This window comes from Saccostrea cucullata, unplaced genomic scaffold (assembly GCF_032062105.1).
Source record: "Saccostrea cucullata isolate Sc308-1 unplaced genomic scaffold, CSIRO_AGI_Scuc_v1 ctg3992, whole genome shotgun sequence".
Classification (NCBI taxonomy): Eukaryota; Metazoa; Mollusca; class Bivalvia; order Ostreida; family Ostreidae; genus Saccostrea; species Saccostrea cuccullata.
In genome coordinates, this window is record NW_026932272.1 from 8386 (window position 1) to 31805 (window position 23420).

General features: G+C 31.9%; 1 long non-coding RNA gene across 1 annotated transcript; it reads left to right on the top strand.

Annotated features, from left to right (window-relative positions):
• Nucleotides 1-22186: 22186 nt before the first annotated feature.
• LOC134234750 (uncharacterized) lies at nucleotides 22187-22954 on the top strand. The gene is made up of 3 exons (XR_009985255.1): nucleotides 22187-22357; nucleotides 22621-22694; nucleotides 22885-22954. It is a non-coding gene; the product is annotated as an uncharacterized LOC134234750 (long non-coding RNA).
• Nucleotides 22955-23420: the final 466 nt, after the last annotated feature.

Consider the following 23420-nt stretch of genomic DNA (forward strand, 5'->3'; position numbering starts at 1 on the left):
GACCGTTCCCTTCTGGGGAATATCTACTAGTCGTTATAGACTATTTTTCCCGATTTCAAGAAGTAGCCATTATGAAAAAGATAACCAGTGAGAAGGTCATTCTTCAACTTGAGAATATGTTCGCGAGGCACGGTTTACCTTACAGCATGCGAAGCGACAACGGACCACAGTTTGTGTCAGAGGAATTTAAAGGATACCTGAATTCAAATGGTATTAAACACATTCGGACTACACCGTACTGGCCACAAGGAAATGGGGAGGTAGAGAGGCAAAACCGAACACTACTCAAAGCCATTAAAGCTGCAAACGCAGAAGGCAAGGATTGGAGACAAGAATTACCCAAGTTCTTACTTGCATACCGTGCGACCCCACATTCTACAACCGGAAAAAGCCCTGCAGAGTTATTATACAATCGGAAAATTCATACCAAGTTACCAGAGATCAGTGCAAGAATCGGTCGCAAAGAAGTAAGAGAAACGGACGCAAGACGGAAAGAGGATTTTAAAATAAGAGCAGATGAGAAGCGCCGCGCCGTACCGTGTGAAATTGAGATCGGTGACACTGTTGTACAACGTCAGGCTAAGCGCGATAAGTTATCAACCGAGTTCGCGCCTGAGAAGTTCATCGTGAGGGAGAAATGCAAAAATGCAGCGACTCTCGAGGATGAAAATGGATCGTTGATTAAGCGGAACTGCACGGCTATAAAGAAATTTATATCGAGCGACGAAAACGAAACCGAATCGCATGACCCCGAAATTAGCGCAGACGAAACAGGAGACGAATCGGACAAGGACCGTTCTGTCACAGATACCGGAAGACCAACCCGGGAACGTAAACCACCCGCCTATCTAAAAGACTATGTGACCACCTGAGAAAAAAAAGGATTGACTTTTTGTTATCTGACTGTAACTTTATTATTTGTTTATTCTCTATTTGTATATAGATTAGTTATTGGCATTACAGGCTGTCATTTCAGAAATTATGTAAAGATTGTTTTTTTCTGTCTAAGGTGAAGAGGGATGTAATGTTCTTATCTTAAAATAGTCATTCAGATTTAATGTTTTCCCACGTTTAGGAATTTGCTATACCAGCAGAATATTATATGTTAAATACAATTCAGTAATTGATGTTGACAGTTTCAGCCACGCCGATTTGTGTAATCATTTAGTTATGTAGTTTTAGAATTAAAGCGTTAAACCGAGCAGACGTGTTTCTGTTTTAAGTGTCTAGAACACGGACAGTACATTCACTTCGTGCCATCCTACTCACACCAAAAGAAATATCCCTTACAACTTAGCCAGAAGGATTTGTATGATTGTGAAAGATACAGAAACTAGAAATCAAAGGTTGACAGAACTAAAAACATTTCTTCTAGCACAACATTATCCAGAAAATCTTATCCTTTCTGCCATAGAAGAATCCAAGAAAAATTCCGCAGCATATTTTAAGAACAACCAGAAAAAAGGACAAAGATCCATTCTTAATCCCTTTTGTAACAACATTCAATCCGAAACACATTAATATATTTCAAGACGCAAAAAAGAATTTTACCATCATTGAACGGAATAATGATCTTCATCAACTTATACCAAAATCGGATTTGATTCGCAGCCAAAGACAACCGCCAAATTTAAAAAGACTATTGACAAGAGCTAAATTCAACACCACTCCAGAACAATATTCCGTAACAAGATGCGGTGATCCGAGATGCAGTCCCTGTCCTAACCTACGAACAGGGTCCTCTATTATTTTCAAGTGTGGAAAAACATTTCTTGTGAATGAAAATATGACCTGTAAGAGCAAAAACCTCCTTTACTGTATTAGGTGTAACAACTGCGGAGAGGAATACATCGGCCAGACCGGGACCCAATTAACCGCCCGCATGCGCGTACATCTCCAACAAATTAACAATCCGAGCCTCAGAAACACGCCATGCAGTGAACATTTCGATATTTGCTCACAAGGAAACTACTGTGTGTTCCCCTTTTATAAACTTAGGAACAATTCCACTGCAATGAGATTAGCAAAAGAAAACTACTTCATAAATCTTTTTTCACCAAAACTAAACAATCATTAACATTGAGAAATTACCTAATTTTATATATCATCAATTAGAATTTCTGTTTACTGTGTGTATTGAGACTGAAAAATGTGATTTATTGTCCATTATTGTCTACTTTGATTTTCCCATACTATAACGTCATAGATTACTTCCTTCCCTGCAAAGACTCTCATGACGTCATGACGTCATAGTTAACGTTACTAAGCAAAAGAATCAGTTCAATTTATGTACACCTGAAGACGGATTATGAAATCCAGAAAGCGCTTGTGTTAAATGAAATTTGGAAACTTCATTTTCTTTTTCTTATATATATATATATATATATATATATATATATATATATATATATATATATATATATATATATATATATATATATATATATATATATATATATATATGAAGATTTGAAATGAAAGCGATTAAGCTAAACTAAAGATTTTCGTGTTTCTTTTTAATAGAAAAAGAAAAAGAAGTTTCGCAATTTCATTTAACACAAGCGCTTTCTGGATTTCATAATCCGTCTTCAGGTGTACATAAATTGAACTGATTGTTTTGCTTAGTAACGTTTACTACTAAACGTTACTAAGCAAAACAATCAGTTCAATTTATGTACACCTGAAGACGGATTACGATATCCAGAAAGCGCTTCATTTTCTTTTTCTTTTGTATATATATATATATATATATATATATATATATATATATATATATATATATATATATATATATATATATATATATATATATATGAAGATTTGAAATGAAAGCGCTTAAGCTAAACTAAACGTTTTCGTGTTTCTTTTTAATAGAAAAAGAAAACGTTACTAAACAAAACAATCAGTTTAATTTATGTACACCTGAAGACGGATTATGAAATCCAGAAAGCGCTTGTGTTAAATGAAATTTGGAAACTTCATTTTCTTTTTCTTTTATAATTATTTTCACCTGTGTGACATCGACTGTGAACTATTTTCAACTATATATATATATATATATATATATATATATATATATATATATATATATATATATATATATATATATATATATATATAGAAAGCACAAAGAAATTCACTTTTACATGGATACCCACTTCCGCCCCAGCCCGGGGTTAAACTCTTGACCTTCGGATTCTGTCTCCTAGCAGTACAGGAACAGCGCGCTAGACCGCTCGGCTATCTAGGCAAGTCAAAAAACTTGCTTTCGATGCCGATGGAATTCTCGCGGCGCTGCCCTACACTACACGGTCATTGAGAATAGAAGTGAGATACAGTTATTTTGACATTAGCTTTAACAGAGGATTGTTACCAATACATGTTGTAATGAAATTAAGTATTATCTATAAAGCACATTTTACAACAACTCTTAAACTAACATAACTGCCCTAAGTGAAGACATATTAATATAGAAAGCACAAAGTAATTCACTTTTACATGGATACCCACTTCTGCCCCAGCCCAGGGTGGAACTCTCGTGCTTCTTTGTGCTTTCTATATTGATATTTCTTCACTTTACAAATTACATCATTGAGTCAAATGCTGACTGACTATCTCATTGTTAGTCCAGTATTTATACAATGGATTGACGACAGATGTTTTAGCTATTTCCCGATCATGACAAGGAGCACACGGCGGGTGTGACCGGTCAGCAGGGGATGCTCACTCCTCCATGGCCCCTGATCCCACCTCTGATGTTTCAGAGGTCCGTTTTTTCTCTGCTCCTTTTTTGTATTGCTTAACAGACTTTGATTTTGAATACTGCTCGTTACCTCCATATCTTTCTTGCAAAAGTATTTTGTTAAAAACATTCTGATGGTACACACAAGTACTCTGAAGCTGACATCGAAAAGATGCTTGAGTTTCTCATTGACAATATCTATGTGGTTTTTGGAGATCAGATTTTCCAATATTCTATTTGGATTCCCATGGGTGCCCATTGCACCCATTTATTAGCAGAAATATTTTTGTAGTAATATGAAGCAAAATTTGACCAAAATCTTATGCGGGAAAACAAGAAAATACTTGCTGTGGCCTCAGCTCGACATTATATAAATATTGCATGTAGTTGAGTGTAACATTGAACATTTTCACCCCAAGAAAACCATAGTCAACTACGGCTGCGCCTCGGATGACAATGGTTTTCTTGGGGTGAAAATTTTCAATGTTACACTCAAGTACATGCAATATTTATTATATCATACTGAATGTTTTATACAAATAGATATAACAGTGAACCGTTCCCGCATAAATTCTCCGCAGTCGCTTTTTTTTTTGGAATATCACCTGTCATCAAGCAATTTTGACTGTTGCTACGCTGGAGGGCGTAGCTTCATCATTCATCGGTTAATAGTGTATTTTAACAAATGTTTCTCGACCAATCAGATTCAAGTAATTTACATGAAAGTATAATATTAAGATATATCGACGAGGTTTTGTTAATTAACAATTGTAATTTCCGTTCTTAAATTGAAATTATATATCCCGGAGAGCTTGAGATAAGTGATACCACATCAGTGTCATATTTGGATATTTAAAAAAAATGTTTATGGTAATCTAACAACCAATTTCTATGATTGGTTGATTGTATGTAGTTAATTATCTACAGTATGTCCCATAGGAGAATTTTTCACTCATATAGAGACGTCACTTTGAAGGGCTTCAAATTCAGACCAATATCTGGCACTCACGGCCATTGAGCAGTATCTCTTCTAATGCCGAGAACTTAGCGAAGGAACATTTACTTAGTCTATATGTATCTATGTTCTCCCTTCAGGTTTGACGCGTTGTCGCAAACGAGAATCGAGCCTAGGCCTCACGATTACGAAGCGAACGTTCTACCACTAGGCTACTGTGACCAAGTTCTATTATAAAGGTGATGTCTCTAACTTTTCTATCGTTAACTTTCCTTACTCTTACTTATGCAGCAATATACATTCATCACGTACATGCTTTTATATTTTTCAGATGACTCGATACGCAAGAACATTCTCTACATATGACCAATTTCTAAAACGCGGTAAATTATTGACAAATTAGTTGATAAAACAAGAATATCAGCAGTCCTGTTTAAAGTCATCATTTTGAATGTTGTGTTATACATACAATGGCCTATTGTTTTATGGACTATTGGGCTTCAAGACTCTTCGTTATCTCTATATGTTTTCCTCTAGATAAAACATCACTTACCTGATATAAATATTGTATAGACCACACTGACCAGGGGTGTGACGGGAGAACAGGGGATGTCCGATTCTCCTATGCTATGCCATGACAGTGACTTGAAATGTTTAAGGATTTAAGAGATCAATCATTTTCTTTTCATTGCTTTATGTTGAGTATGAGAATATCTGCTTGGGTATAACTCTATTGTATTTTTAAAAAAAAGCCATTGTAGCATAAAAATCATTTTGTCCAGGCGTATTTTTATAACAAATATATATTTTGTATAGACCTGTTTTTAAAAATACATTTGAAATAGTAAAGAGAGGGCATATTTCCTGAATTTTAATTACAATAGCATGCCTTTGCTAAGGTGACAAATAGGTTAAAATACAGTAGAATTGTTTACTTTATTTAAAGTGATAATTTTTTAAATTCAAAGGTCATTTTATTGATTGTTTGATTGTATATTGTTTAACGTCCCTCTCGAGAATTTTTCACTAATATGGAGACGTCACCGTATGCCAGTGAAGGACTTCAAATTTAGACGTATACTATCGTGCCAGCGCCTACCGTGACACGGGACCCACGTTTTTAAGGTCATATCCGAAAGATCCGTGACTTTCACTTCTGATGCCGAGCGCTTGGCAAAGGAACAGTCACTACCAATTTTTACGTATTAGGTTTGACGTGGCGCCGCGAACGAGATTCGAACCCGGGCCTCCCGATCACGAAGCGAACACTCTACCACTAGGCTACCATGAACTGTCTAAGGTCATTTTAATGATCCTGCATGTTTGCGAATGTTCACAGCGTAATGTTGACTGGTGTATTTCATACAATTCGTTTGGTCATCCTTTTCTTACGGATTTGTCTACGGATTACCACGTTCTAGATGAAATATCCCTCCGCTCCAAAATAAACATTTTTTTTTAATTCCCTACATTGATTTTCATCATCAACAATAGGATTAGAATCAAATGGATCGCTGCTCATGTTTTCAGAAATGAATATGTTTGATAATGATATGAAAAAAAAACATAGTAAATAGAAAGGTCAATAATTTTCCATCGAACAATGAAAAAAATATGATGTATACATTGTAGATATGTAAATAATATTTTCGATCATTTCAATCTAATTTGCATTAGAAAATAAATGATGTAGCTTTGCTTTGTTAATCAGAATATCACATTGTTTCCTGTGTATGTAAAATATGAATGCAAATATCTACAAGAACTACCTTTCTAACTATTTTTGTTCTTTAAAATATTTTTTTGAAAAAAAAAATAAATTTTTTGACATAAGAATTCTGCATACAAAATTTCTGTAACAATTATGTAATTTATATCTAATGTTAAGTGTAAGAAAGATCTCAATTTTCATAGTTTAAAGGAACTGAAATCTTACAGATAAACTATTATTGGTAAATAATTTGATTTTGTTTGTATTCTTGCCTCTGATTGATTGAAACAAATTATTTCTGTATAACCTGGTTTTGCGAATAAGTACATCATCTGCAGCTACATTTCGCATATGGGAAGATTCTATTTTTGATGGCGTTGCAGTTCATTTAGGTATTCAACTTTCTATCGCTTCCAGAAAACTGACGCCAAATGTTGAACTCTTTTCCACTGTTTACGTAGTAGATCTTTCTGATCAACATCAGTGTTGTCATTGGTTGTATCACTCGTGTCGTACTTGTGGGTGAGTAAAGTTGAAGGTGTTAAAATACACGGATTTTCTGGATCTTTTGATACGGGTATTAACGGGAGCGAGTTGATGATAGAGCATGCCTCCGCTAAAAAAGTTATAAACACGTCTTGTGTCAAACAGCGAGATCCACATTCCAACATTATGGAATCAAGAATCCGTGTAGTAGTCCCTATCATCCTCTCCCACACTCCGCCCATGTGTGAGGAGTGTGGGGGGTTGAAGAGCAATGTGGTCCCTTGTTTGGTAAAATACCCCCTAACCACTGGCTGAGTCGTCTGTATCCATGCACTCCTCTCATTTTCAGTATTCTGGATTCGTAGAGATTTTCAGATTTAATACACACACCCTTAATTTCAAACAGTAACTCAATCTTACCATATGAAAATAAAAAAAATAACATGGCCACTACGCCTTTATATAAGTTTTTATCTCCCTCCGCTTCCATTCACTTTCGGTTGTATTCTTAAGCGGCAAATTTGAAATCATCAAAAGCAATGAAACTTTACAGCCCACTTTTTCAAATGACTTTGAGTTAAATTATAAGGAATGACTCCAATTGTTGGCTAAATAATTAGAGAATAATCTGTTTTGGGTGAGGTTATGCTGTTTTGCAATCCACTTCGGTAAACTGACCAAAACCAGGTTAAACTCGAATAATTTGGCCAGAATTACAGCCATTCCTGAATTAAAAAAATATATTTTTTCATATTTATAATTGTAATTATATACTGTAAATAGAATATATGGATCAGGTTGAATGAGTTGACTATGGAATGGTCTTAGTCAACTTATTCAACCTGATGATGAAATGGTTTTCATTATCAAAATTGGCAAAACAACTCATTTTTATTTGCACGGAATGACTTCCTCGATAAGTTATCACTCTTATCAGAGGAATGTTACACCTTAACTGATGAGACAAAGGGATCACCACTCTTACCGTAAAACTTGGACTGCTTACTCCTCTTTGATGCCTGAGTCCATCTTCTTTGTTTCCACGGTGTTTGTTCATGTTGTTTATCTATAGTTATATTGTTTCATCTTTGTTATGGGTTTTGTACTTATTTTAGGGTTGAACACTTTCTGTTTTATTTTTTTACATTTTATATGAAATAAACTCATTCTAAATTATAGAAATATGTAAATTTTAAAAACGCATGGATACCAGTTAAAGTAGTCCTCAGTGACTCAATCTATTTTAGGAAGAAATTACGGATGATATTTATTCAAAACAAACTCTATGATAAACGTAATGACTAACTTCCCTATCGTCAACTTCCCTAACTTATGCAGCAAGATACCTTTATCACCTGCACACGGAACTGATTCGACGCACAAGAATATGTTCTATGTATGGGTTAGGGTTAGCACTACAATATCTTAAACTAGGTAAATTATTGACAAAAATGTTAATGAAAATAAATATCAGCAGTCTTGTTTAAAGTCATCACTACGTAAATTATATGGTTGATACAATGACCTTGTCAGAAAATACAATTTATCATTGAGTCAAATGCTGACAGACCTTTTTCATACTAATTGTTAGTCCATTATTTATACACTGAATTGACGACCGTTTTCCCGTTTTCCGATCATGACAAGGAGCACACGGCGGGTGTGACCGGTCGGCAGGGTATGTCCGATTCTCCATGAAACCTGATCCCACCGCTGATGCTTTGGAGTTCCGTGTATATCAAACACAAGTGTGTCTTCACACCTTTGCACCTCTTCTTTTATTATGTAGATCTTTCCTTCAAAAATCTAACGGTTCCAATATAATTGTGTGAAGCAGAACAAAAGGAAAATCGATTTTACACTCGTAAATGATATATCAGATACATGTAGCTTAGATTTTTTAATACTTCATACAGAATCCACTTTATTCTGTCGATAATCGCACATACAATATTCCATATGTTTTATACATAAAAGACAGCGTTTACATATATGAAATTAAAAAAAAATTCAAACAACACTTACTGACAGTGTTTTGCGTGCAAAACAGTCCCATAAAGTTGGGTCCATCAAAAAGCATTTTGCCCTATAGAGCCAAATTGATATACGTTTTATGGTATTGAAAACTGAGTAATACTCGAATGAAATGATGTTGTATTGAGACTATTATGTTGTTGTGAATCTTTGTTTGGCTCTTTTGATTTTTCGATCTCTTGGACTTTCTCTCTAGGTCTTGTTGTAAACTCATTTATTTGTTAGAAATTTATTTTTTTCTTTACAGTTTCCAGCTCTTTGTCTTTAGAATATTTAAAAGTAGCAATGGACGTGAGAAATGAAAAAGAGATCGTTTTGTCAAATATTTGAAGAACTTCGGACACTATAGATTTTTACTTTCGACCATTCTTGTTGATAAAAGGTTTAGAATGTCACACAATGTACATGTACTTAATTTAATTTCACACTTATTTTGTTATTGGAGGAGAATTTTTATTGTTTTTTCTTTATTGATTAAAGACTTTAACTTGACATAATTAATGATATATTTGATTACAACAATGTAATCTTTTGCGTGCTGTATTTCCTGCAACAAAAACTTTGCAACAGAGTACTTGCAAGGTAACACAGAAACATATTCAGAAATTGCGACAAATACTTTTGAAAGAATTTCACTTTTGATAAAAAAATTTTATATAAATATTAGAAAAGAATTCAATCTTTTTTTGATTTTTTTCTTCATATAAAAATTTTCAAAACCTTTACTTGTCTGAATAAGGGTGTTACCTGCAGTACATCCTATAACATGATGACAGTCAGAGGCAGGACACTCGCATGGAGATTGACACAACCGTCCGTAATATCCTTCAGGACATTTCTGCTTACAGTTCCATCCAATAGATCCAGCTGGACATTCTGGATAAAAAGAGTTGATAAGATTAAAGTTATATTTCCTCTGCTATTTTATGCATGTGAAAACTGTGCTTAACTGTATTTCAATAAATTGACAATGTAATCTTTTGCGTGCTGTATTTCCTGCAACAAAAACTTTGCAACAGAGTACTTGCAAGGTAACACAGAAACATATTCAGAAATTGCGACAAATACTTTTGAAAGAATTTCACTTTTGATGAAAAATTTTATATAAATATTAGAAAAGAATTCAATCTTTTTTTTGATTTTTTTCTTCATATAAAAGTTTTCAAAACCGTTACTTGTCTGAATAAGGGTGTTACCTGCAGTACATCCTATAACATGATGACAGTCAGAGGCAGGACACTCGCATGGAGATTGACACAACCGTCCGTAATATCCTTCAGGACATTTCTGCTTACAGTTCCATCCATAAGATCCAGCTGGACATTCTGGATAAAAAGAGTTGATGAGATCAAAGGTATATTTCCTCTGCTATTTTATGCATGTGAAAACTGTGCTTAACTGTATTTCAATAAATTGTAAGCTATGTTTTAGTGATTTGTTAAGGTAGCAATCTTTAGCAAATTAAAATTTTATTTTGAAATTAAAACCATTTTTTAAAGAATTGAATATATATATCAAACTATTTGATATGCATAGTTTATTACCAGTTAATTTTCAAGTTAGTACATTAATTTTGTTAAAAACTAGCAGCTTCACTAAATATATTATCACTTAGATAGAAAACTAATAATAAAATAGTATATATTTTCCAAAACCTTCTAAATGGCAAACCTAAAACTTAAGACAAAAATATTTTGTCCCCAACGCATTTAGTAATTGGAGTTTCCCTACTAAAGAGAAAAAAGTAAGTATGTGTGGATGTTTGTGATGGTACATGTATGCATGTGTATGGTTGGGTGGGTGCACATCCCCCTAGTCTGTTTTTGTACTTCGCGTATGGAAAACTCTATTTGAATATAATTGACATGGAATAAAGAACTAACCGTGTACTTAAATAGGAGAAAATATTCCCCCTTTTTGTTTATGCGATCAAAATAGATATGTTTATCATTTTTTGTATGAAATATTAAAGGCTGCAAAATGTCCTGTATTAAACAATATATTGCAAATAAGCATTTGAAAATTGTCAATACCCATCTTCTTTCAAAATTCATATTCTTCTCAGATCTTCTTACATAAATGATTATTTTATATGATGATAGTTCGGCAAGCAATATCCATTGTATATTTATTATACGCATCATTATAGACTAGTTAATTCTAAAATTATGATGTGTCTTTGAAATATGGCATGTGATCCCACTTCTGATTTTTCGGAGGTGTGTGTTTGCTCTGCTCCTATTTTGTATTGTTTTATGGACTTTGATACACACATTGAATACTGTTCGTTATCTCCATATCCTTTTTGAATACCGGTAGATGTATATCCTAACATTTTATTACAAATTTAATTAATTAATCCAAAAAAGAAAGAAAAAATAAGAAACCAAAACAATAGAAAAAAAAAATCACGGGGACCGAGATTCAGAACTTTTTGGAAGTCTCCGACAAAATCGGAAATACCCGAACCATTAAAGAGACGAAAGTATGACGTCAGATAAAAATCCTGTTGACTTGGGATGCAAACGATAGTCTTGTGGCATGGAAATTGCATTGAATCGTTGTTTGAATTTTTTTTTAATAAGTTGTTGCTATGTTTTAGCCACCATGTTGCTATGCACCGCAAAGGAGTATTGGTAGTTTGGATTTTTTCACGTGGACTCATAAAAATATCTTGGAACAATGTGCAGATTTCAACTTGAATTTCCTCTGTTCGCACACGTTAGTCTATTGAGCTCGCTACACAAGCGGCGCTTCGCACCGCCTCGCTGCGCTCGCTATTGCATTCTTTTGTATTAATTACACAAGAAATTATGTTTAAAAATATACATTTTCAGAATAGGTACTGAATTAAGAAAGGCATTCATATACAAAATTACAATTACAATTTTTTTCTCTATAATTCAGCTTAAAGTTAGACAAAAGGTTAAACTTACCAAGACATTCCTTAGTCTTACTGTCTAGATACTGGTTATAGCAGCAGCGAAACGACCATCTTCAAAAAATTAATTTTTCAACAGAAAAATATTGCATAACTTAAATTTTTTAAAATCAGATTGATTGAAAATCTGCAATTTTCTTCAGTAGAAGATACGTCGGTAATAATTTCATTAAAAGATAAATGTACCTCTCTTAATTTGGAATTGAAATTTAAAGATATAAAAATGCATTCATCATGAAGTTATAAAGTGACAATGAGCTGATAATATGTATACATAACTGCTATAAGATTTTACGAAAATATGTAGCATAAAACCTAACGACTTTTCAACTTGATATACAACGATTTACTCCATAATAAGTCCATGCTTTTTTTATATCATTGACACATGTGGTTTTAACAATAAAAATGGAACTCGGCAATTTATTTATCTTGGCAATGGTCATTTGCAAAATTATTTCATGAAACACATTTTGATTGCACACACAAGTACTCTAAAGTTGACATAAAAATATCATTGAGTCTCTGATTGACAATGGGTTTTGGAGACCACATAATCTATTTCTACAATATATCCTGGAGAGCTTGAAATAGAAGATATCACCGAGTCAGACAAACCTTTTTCATATTTGGAAAGAAGGATATGGAGATAACTAAAAGTCTTCAATATAGTTCATAAAACAATATAAAGTAGGAACAGATCAAACACGAACGTCCGAAACATCAGAGGTGGGATCAGGTGCCATGGAGGAGTGAGCATCCCCTGCTGACCGGTCACACCCGCCGTGTACTCCTTTTAATGACAATGAACGAAATAAACGAGAATGGTAACCTACCAACCAAGCTTAATGGAAATCGTGATTACTTAAATTTTTCTATAGTCAGCTCCCCTTACTTATGCAGCAATATACATTCATCACCTGCATACGGAGTATATATATCTCTATAAATTCGATATGCAAGAGCATGCTCTACGCATGAAAACTTTCTAAAACGAGGTAAATTATTGACAAACAAGTTGATGAATAAAGAATTTCAGGATCTCTTTTAATTTAAAGTCATTATTTCTTAATTGTGTGGTCGATATAATGACCTTGTCAGCAAATATAATTGATCATTGAGTCAAATGGTGACCTACGTTTTTATACTAATTGTAAGGCAATTATGTACAGACTGAATTGATGTCGGATTTTTCTATTCTATTATTTTCCGATCTTGAAAGGGATCACAAAGCAAAAGTGACCGATGATGCTCACACATCAATACACCTTATCCCACCTCTGATGTTGTTGAGGTCCGTTTCTGCTCTCCTCTGTTTTTGTATCGTTTAATGGTCTTCTGGGCTTGAATTCTGTTCGTTATCTTCATTTTTCCAAATAGAAATTAAAAAAAAATATTGTGATATGTTTTCCTAAAACAAATTGAGCTTCCTATTACATTAATAAAGAGTGACTCAGGGACTGTATCAATGAACGATTGAAAATTTAATATACTTCTGGCTCAAGATCTTTTTTATATAAATTATTTTAATACATATAAGATGAAACAACCTTGTATGAAAATGCACAGATATATTTTCGTGCCTTAATCAAATCAAATAACTGTAAATTTCAGCATGGACTGCTGAATATGACAAATATATAGATAATAATTAATAATTTATCATGCCTACAATCTCCGAAAGTATTGACCAGGCCGTGCAAATTTTCAATGTGTGTTGAAATGGTCAATTTAACGCATTTTGAAAAGATATATGTATGTAAATTTTTCTCAGTGGGTATACTTGGTCCCAGATTACTTTGGATTTTCTTTAAAGGCGCAGAATTTTTCATTGTTACAATGCATATTTCTGCATTTTTGTTTATTATCATTAGGACCCTTTTTCATTCGTACTTACCAAATGATGCATTGAGTACCTCTAGGATGCATTAAATATTTATTTCAGATAATAGTCATGATATCAAGAATGGATCAAATATTTAAAGAAAAATGTTTACAAAGAAGTGTGTGACTGGACGACAGGGGATCTATAGTTCTCTTAGGCACCTGATCTCATCTCTGCTTTATTTTAAGGGTTCTATGAGTTTTCACGATTTGTATTTTGAGTTTTGAGCTTTATCACCGTTCGTATTCTTCCTTAAAAACCCACATGAATATTTTTTCTCTAAATACATCGGTTTAAATGATACACAGCAACCACAGGCACTTGTTTCGAAAATATATAATATTTTACCCATACTATGGGTTATAAAATTATTTTAAAAACAAGTGCCTTTGACAGCAACACATGAAAACAAGTATCCTTGATTTATTATTTTAAAAAAAATCTTACCTTGGGCAGTCTGTTATGAAGTTAAACGCTGATTTCTTACACACAATTATCATAAACAAGATAATTTTGGAGGTAAAGCTCATTTTTGTTAAAGCATATCGAGAAGTGATGATGTCAATTAACCATGTGTTATTTGAAATACTAAACCAGGCTTTAGAGCTGAGTTTGATTTATTTCTGTACTTTCAAACTTTGCTTCCTCAATAATTTTCGTATCTTTTTAGAATTATTATTTTATAAAGGCTTAGTAATACATATGACTTAATGAAACTGTGTTTGTGTATCGATTTTTACTTTTAAATTACCTAAAAAATTATTTAGTTGATATAAAGGTGTATATTTCTCGTTTCTATAGAGTTCTGTGTTTGCTTGCTCTTGATTTCTATTATTTCAGGGTTAGCGTTATCCTTCTTTTCCTAAAACTTCAATAAACTTCAATATGTCAATAAAGGAATTGACGCAGAAAATATAAGTAATATTCTTAATCACAAAAGGGTCCATAATTTTATTCTACCATATTTCAAGTTAAAGACTACACCTTGTTTTTCCTACATCGACCATTGCTTCCAAACTTTTCCATTGTCAAAAAACTTTACATGACCTGGATACCCAGTATCTGAAACATACTCCGCCATCGTGTTAACGTTCTTCTTTGCCATATAACTCAAGTCCCGCTGGAGACGTGTGACGTAAAAATGGTCTATAATGAGGACCTTAGATCACTTATTATAGAAGGTCCTAAATAGATAATTTTCGATAGGCCTGATTTTAGCGAGAGTTATTTCCCGTTGGCCGCCATACTGGAGGTCCAAATGCTCATAATCCTTCATTGTTCAACCAATTAAAAATTTTTATACTTGCTATTTTGAATAAGAAATCACTATTTTTCTGAAGTAAATAAATTTTTGGAAGCCCCCTTTATTTAAAAAAAATTACATATTAAAGTTTTTCCCTCAAATATTTATGCTACAAACTCTTAAACTTGGTAAGACAAAGAGGGAAAATAAAGGAGTCGACCTCCAATATGGTGACCAACGGGAGGCAACTTTCACTAAATACAGGCCTATCAAAAACTATCTAAGGTGAATTCACCATGCATCGGACACATACCTTGCTTCGGACAACTTTAGACAATAAATTCTTTTTCAACTTAAGAGTTCCGTGTATTTATTTGTGTCTGTCTAGAAGCTGAAGATTTAAATTTTTTAATGATAACGATTGTTATTATCATGTTGTGATATAAATACCCCGAGAATGGCCTTGAAGTAACGTCATATTTTACACCATCAAAGGGGAATAACCAGAAATTTATGATTTTGCGATTTTTAGAGTTATCGTTCTTAAAATTCGATTTCAACGGAACGAGTCAGACTTTGGTAAATAAACTTTAGTCAAAGATTGGTAATTTTACATAAATTTTAAAGAAATTTCACTTCAAAGTTCGTGTAATTCTTTTTAGAGCTGGTTTTCACTAGTATGTTCATTTTACCGTACAACGGACACAAATTAACCATGCATCGGACACTTTCCGATGCAAAGGTAAGCACTACCATTTTCATACAAAACCCAGTTGTTTTCAGTCAAAATACAAGTTAATGATATATGACGTCTTGAATTTGACTCAGTTTATTTCTACAAACCGGAGTATGATAAACCATGAAAAAAGGGAGCGAATTTCCGCATTATAATCATTTTAAAGTATTTCGAAGGCAGACTGAGGTCTCTTGATTTAGGGAATAAGTATCTTCTAATTTGGTATTTGCGACGCGTAAGCGGAGCCGGTAAAACGGATGTTTGCGACCGTTAAATCAGCATTAACGGTCGCAAATAAAAAATTAGAAGTTACGTTATTCCCATTCTAATGCAATCCATGCATTTTGTTGTTTACATCTTATTTTGTTGAATTTTGATACATAAAATACGTCACGGAGCATTGTATTTTTGCGTCGCTCTATTATGACGTCACAATGAAAAAGCTTTCACGCTCGTTAATGCTCGTTTTACTGCTTCAAACATCAGTGCATTAGCCAATCAAAGAGTGTTTTACAAAACAATTGCATTAGAATCGTTCTTTATTTGTGCAACGATATCGTCAATTAAATTTAAGTTGAGAGTTATTTCTTAGATAAAAGATAAAAATATATCCATATCAAGCATTTTAAAGCACTTTGATAAAAGATATGATATTTTTCTGTCAAAATACCGTCTGTCCGATACATGGTAAACAATGTCCGATCCATGTTGAATTTTGAGTTATCACCAAAAACTCGATTTTTGAGGACATTTTCTCAATAAAGGGCATATAATTGTGTCCCAAATTGATATTTTAATCACAAACAAAGTGGATAACTCCATTTTGATAATTTTACGTTGGTAGCGATATCACTAGAACTTCTTGAAGTACAAGGGTATCCGATGCATGGTGAATTCACCCTATATGGAGAACCCCGATCCTTCAAATGGCGTCGGAATTTCATAAATATTATAGGTTTTGTTAAAAGTTACGCCAGACGATGGGCCAGATATGAAAATGAATACGTTGACACCTTGTCAGAATGGATTAAATGTATCAGATACATGTTATGATGAACAGTACTCGTAAATAGGCGTAGTCCGCCATATTTCCCGTTGTTCAAAGCTCTCCCTACAACCTGTATATAAGGAGCAGATCCCTAATCAGTTCAATGTATTTTGCTGTAGAGAGCCGACAAGTGTAGACGTACACCTTACATGCACATAGCATGCTAGCCAATCTGTATAAAATTATCAAATTTTTCGTATTTTTCCAAAACAGAACAAAAGTAACATAAGCAAGATGTGTTTGTGAAACACTGATGCCTCCGTATTTAACATGCAAACATTAAGCTTTTCTTAAATGCAAATTTAATTGATTGGTATCAAAAGTAGGGTATTCTCAGAGGAAAACAATTGTGAAATTTGAAAATGAGCCAATTTCAAATGAAAGGTCTTGCCACATAGAATACTTATGTATTACGCGAAGTTATATCCACCGTTCAGTTTTTTAAAAAGTAGGTCAAACTCCAAGGTCAAGGTCAAATGGTCAAAGTTCTTTTTATCAAATGAAAGGTTTTGTCAAAGGAATCAAGTATGTAAAGTATGAATGTACTAGCCAAACTCTTTGAAAATTATGGTCAAGGTTTGCTTTTTTAAAGTAGGTCAATCTCAAAGGTCGAGGTCAAAGGGTCAAAGTTCTTGGTATCCAATGAAAAGTCTTCTCATAAGGATTACATATATGGTATTTAAAAGCCCTATCCCTTATCGTCAAAAGTTATGACTAAGGTTACATTTTTTCACAAGTACGGAAATCTACAAGGTCAAAGTCAAAGGGTCAAGGTTGTTGGTATCCAATGAAAGGCCTTTTACAAACATTACATATGTGAAGTATAAATGTCCTGGTACATACTGTTCAAAAGATATGTCCAAAGTAAAAGTTTAAAATTTTCATGTTAAATTTGATCAAACTCCTAGGTAAAGATCAAAAGGTCAAATTTGGTTTGTAATGTTACTTCTTTACTCCTTTTCCCCGTCTCTGATGTCCACAAACCCTATTCAAAACAATTTATTACATCTCCGTGCGCCGGTTACGCGTTTGACGACGTCATTTTCATCAAACTTAATTTCAACCACACTCTGAAAATCATGACACCAATCGTCTGTTTCTAATGATATATATATATATATATATATATATATATATATATATATATATATATATATATATATATATATATATATATATATATATATATATATATAGGTAAAATTAAAATAAAAAAGGCAACACAGATTAAAACGTTAGCGCTTTGAATTAATAAAGAAATCTTTTCCTCTGAAATTAAATGATGTTCCTTCTCTTAAAACAGAACATGTGCCACATCGCGGATGTGGCACAAGAGGAAAAGATTTCTTTATTAATTCAGACATGACATGTGAGTCCAAAAATTTAATACATGTTATTACTTGCGGAGGATGCAACCAATTCTACATCGGTGAAACGGGGACCACATTGAGAGCCAGAATTCGCGTGCATAAACAGCATATTCAAGTTCCTGAGTACCGTAAGATCAAACTCAGCGAACACATTGATAGATGCGGACAAGGACAGTTTAAAGTGTTCCCTTTTTATAAACTTTTTAAAGACAATATAACAGAAAGAAGAGAAAAAGAGAAATATTTCATTCAAAAATTTAATCCCAGTCTTAACAGTTTGATTTAATTTGATTTCTGATAAAACTTTCACACAGAGTGTAACCTTTCGATGTTCTCCGGCTAAGAGTATAAACACATGTCGGATTTGGTTTCAAAGGTGTGAACAAACTGCAAGCATTTAATTGCTTGCTGTCAGATTCAATTATAGATAATGATTTTTAAAGTATTAATAGTTTTGTAAGACATTGCAGTCAGGATAAAGAATGCATTTGTAAAACGTCAGAAGATGTAATGAAAGCGCTAACGTTTTAATCTGTGTTGCCTTTTTTATTTTAATTTTACCTATATAAAAACCGGACACTGTGAAATTTTCAAATTTGGATATATATATATATATATATATATATATATATATATATATATATATATATATATATATATATATATATATATATATATATATATATATATATATATATATATATATATATATATATATATATATATATATATATATATATATATATATATATATATATATATATATATATATATATATATATATATATATATATATATATATATATATATATATATATATATATATATATATATATATATATATATATATATATATATATATATATATATATATATATATATATATATATATATATATATATATATATATATATATATATATATATATATATATATATATATATATATATATATATATATATATATATATATATATATATATATATATATATATATATATATATATATATATATATATATATATATATATATATATATATATATATATATATATATATATATATATATATATATATATATATATATATATATATATATATATATATATATATATATATATATATATATATATATATATATATATATATATATATATATATATATATATATATATATTTCCATTTCCAATTGTTTTCTCTATGATAAACACTACAAGTGTAACTTGTTTATTTCATGATAATACCCTGTGGTATGTATACTTCTCTATCACTGAAAGGTCAGGTGTCAACCTGCATGTGTATCACTGGCGTATAAATATACTCAAGAAAAAAAAGATGTTTTAATTGTTTACTAAGTAATTTGATATGATATATATTTTTTTAACAAACAAAATAATTCATGAATTATCTTTGGCTCGAAAGCAAGTCACTTGTGCAACGCTGTCCACTATGACCGAGGCCTCGCGAGTCCGAGAACACCACTTCCGTAACAGCCACGTGGAGAAATTGACATTGCCACAAGGATCTGCACGTACTCCATCATCTGATACAGACATCGTCCCTTAGTCATTAACATTCGACTTCTTAAGCAACTCAACTTCTTCTGTTATTATAACATCCATACAAATCGGTTTCCTGACCATGCAACATTGCATTCAATATGGCGGCGGAGAAGTGACATAGTGCCTATTCATGTTCGTGCTTCCGACAACCTAAATCTAGGTCACATATATATAATTAAAGTCAACAAGATTTCTTTGATCATCATTTAAAATTCTTTTGTTGTTTATTTTATAAATATTGATATTTGACTACGGTAAATATAAATAGTCAATAAATTTGTTTCGTGTTTTTGGGACTATTTTTTTATAGTAAAATTTGACGTCATGGGACCTTGTGCATTTCAAATCTACTCAATTAGACGGTATTTCGATTTATTTTATGATGGTTATTTCAAGTAAAAATGGAAATATAAGGAATCACTGTCTAGTTTTGAGGGTATGCCAGGGACATCAACAATAGTGGGAAACATGGGATAATTTTAGCATAACGGGCTTCGCCCGTTATGCAAATTATCCCATGTTTCCCACTATTGTTGATGCCCTTGCATATCCTCAAAACTAGACAGTGATTCCTTAAAATATATATATATATATATATATATATATATATATATATATATATATATATATATAATCCAGAAAATTGATGAGAAAAAACCACACAAGTATTTAAATATTAAAAAATAACAAAACGCCGATTAAAACTCTACCGGTTTCAATTGTATCATCAGGAGTTTTGACATATTGCTATAGATACAAACAATTCAAAGTATATTGTGACGTCATGTAACGTCAAAACTGTTGCGCTTTAGTATAGTTCATTATGACGTCATTATGTTACGACGTTAACAGTTAGACAAATAATGCGGGAAAATTGTAAATTGTCTATTATGACAGGGCGTTTAGCTTTGGTTTAAACAATGAAATAAAATGTTTTTCCTTGGTTTCACGTTCCTTTTCGGAAGTCTTGTTATAGAACTTGTATATAGGAAGTACTGTAAAATTCGGAAAAATGTTTTCAGCACATGTTCTGATATGTCCGCTCACGGCAGTGCACTGGTATTCAGTTTGGCGAATCTGTTGACGATGGACCGTCATACGGTGTCTAAGGGTGTCCCCGGTTTGGCCAATATAATTCTCGCCGCATCCTGAACATCCCAGGTAGCACGAAACATTTTCAAAACATTTTATTGGTGTTGTAAAAAGGTTTTTTCGAAACATTTCAGACTAAACATTTTAAAAACATTTTTAAAACATTTCCTCTTCTCTATATAACATTTTAAAAACATTTTTAAAATGTTTTCAAGAAGCTTATGATTAAATCCTTTTGAAACATTTTTCTAAAATATTTTTGAAACGTTTTTAAAATGTTTCAAAAGGTATGTTTAGCTTTCAAATGTCAAAGATTTTTATATTACGTTTTAAAAACGTTCTAAAAACATGAAATGAAACATTCTTTTTCCATAAATCTGAAACATTGCATGAATACGTTTCTGAAACATTTGGAAGGAACGTTGTCAAAATGTTTTTGAAACATTCTTAATTCATTTAAGGAACATTTTTCTTAAAATTATTTTAAGGGTATGTATAGCTTCCAAATATTAAAGATCTTATAAAACGTTTTAAAAACGTTCTTAAAACATGAAATGAAACATTCTTTTTCTGTAAGACGGAAACATTGCCTATACGTTTCTGAAAAAAATTGTAAGGAACATTTTTAAAATATTTTTAAAACATTCTTAATATCGCTGTTAGTTATCAACATTAAATTCCGGATATTTTTCGGCCTAGGCAGTGAAAATGTTTATTTAAAACATTAACTGAAATAATTATTTTCACTACAATTGAAACATTTATAGTTTTTGTAACATTTTTTGGAAACATTTTCAAAATGTTTCTGAAACATTTGTGTAATTGCGGCACAATTTAAATTCATTTATTAACTTTAAGAGTATGTTGTAAGAATAATTTTAGAACATTCAATTTAATGTGTTTTCCTTTTTTAAAGCCTTCATTTTTCATTGCTGCAACATTTTTTAGATATTATTTTCAAAATGTTCTTAAAACATTCAAATGATGTATGATTGCGATTTTCCTAAAATTTAGTTTATGAAGAAAAAAAAGAATATATAGAAAGAATAGTGTTGAAATGAGGAATTTTAGTAATTTTTTGATTGAAAGGTTTTTTCCGGCATTTTATAATGATTTCTAGTTTTGGCTTATTGATTAAACAGACATATATAAAGTCCTTTAATTAAAACAAATCAAAAAATCAATAAATGAAAGAATAGGCAAACACAAAATTTAGAATATAAATAAATGTAAAAAATCAAAAGCATTTGATAAAACTCTTCATGTTTTTTCTTTAAAATGTTCTTCATCAAATCTGTGATCCACTCCCAGGATTTTACTCTGAGGCATTAGATAGGGATTGGCACACTGGTCAGTTTCAGTGTCATGATAACTTATTATGCAATTTTCCTGCTGGGCAGCGCGTTACAGAGTATAGTGGTTTGCAGCTTATCTAGGCCAAATTTTGAATTCTGGTAAACAGGATGTGCGCGCTTACTCCGTGCCGATTTGAATGAGAAGACTTTGCACCATAAAACAACAATAATAACCTCGGGATTTATTAACTTTGAATGGTAAGAATTATTCCTTTATCATAGACTTTAAAAGATCATTTAAAATTGACTTTTATACTACCAGTGCATGATGAATAACTTTGTACAAATGTATGTAGCATTAAGAAATGACAAAGCGTTAAGGTTATACACATGTATTTGATTTGAATATCTCATTCTTAATTCAACACAATTATATCCTTGATTCAAGTATTCGTTGTCTTTGTGGAATGTTTCAAAATCATCAAACAATATGTTGATTTAAAAATGAAATTTCTTTACAGCATGGTGTTGATTGCATCATCCGTATTTTCAAATTCCCCCATTCAAAAGACCCGCCTTTGGTGAAGGCAAAGGTGTACGTAAATACTATTACTCTTTAATTATGTTGTCATAGTAATTATTTTTCTGCTTTTTTCAATGCAAATGAGGAAAGAACTTAAATTTGATATAATTATTTAAAATATTTTTTGTATACTTTCATTGATCATCTCAAGATAATTAGATGTAAAACGCTGATACAAATACAATTTTCCTTATCTTTACAGGTTGTGCTATTCGTTCCGAGGGGCGGATTCCTTATCAGCCTTTTCAGTGTATGTGATTCTAACTAAGTCTTATGGATCCGCGCCGCTCTGTTCGACCTAAACTGTGAACATAGGATTTCTGTGATTCTGTTCTTTTAAAATTCAGTGAATGGATTAGACGCCGTTTTCACCCTTTAAAAACCCGGTGACTTGAAAGAAAATAAATTAAAACTTGTACCGAGAATGGAGTTTTAATGTGATTAACATATTGAATATGGGTTTGTATTAAAGGCTCAAAAATTAAATATAATTTGTGTTTATTTCTTTTAAAATATAAATACATCATTATTTAATGAGAAAAATAAAATTTCACTAAAAATACTTTTGTAACCTCGACGTCAATGTTTTGAAAACGTTTTAAAAACCAAACAAATTAAACGTGAAAAAAAACATTTTTGAAAATGTTTTTGTTACATTTTATAACAATGTTATGATAACATTTGTTGAAATATTTTGTAAAATGTTTTAAAAACATTTAAAAAACCATACAAAATCAC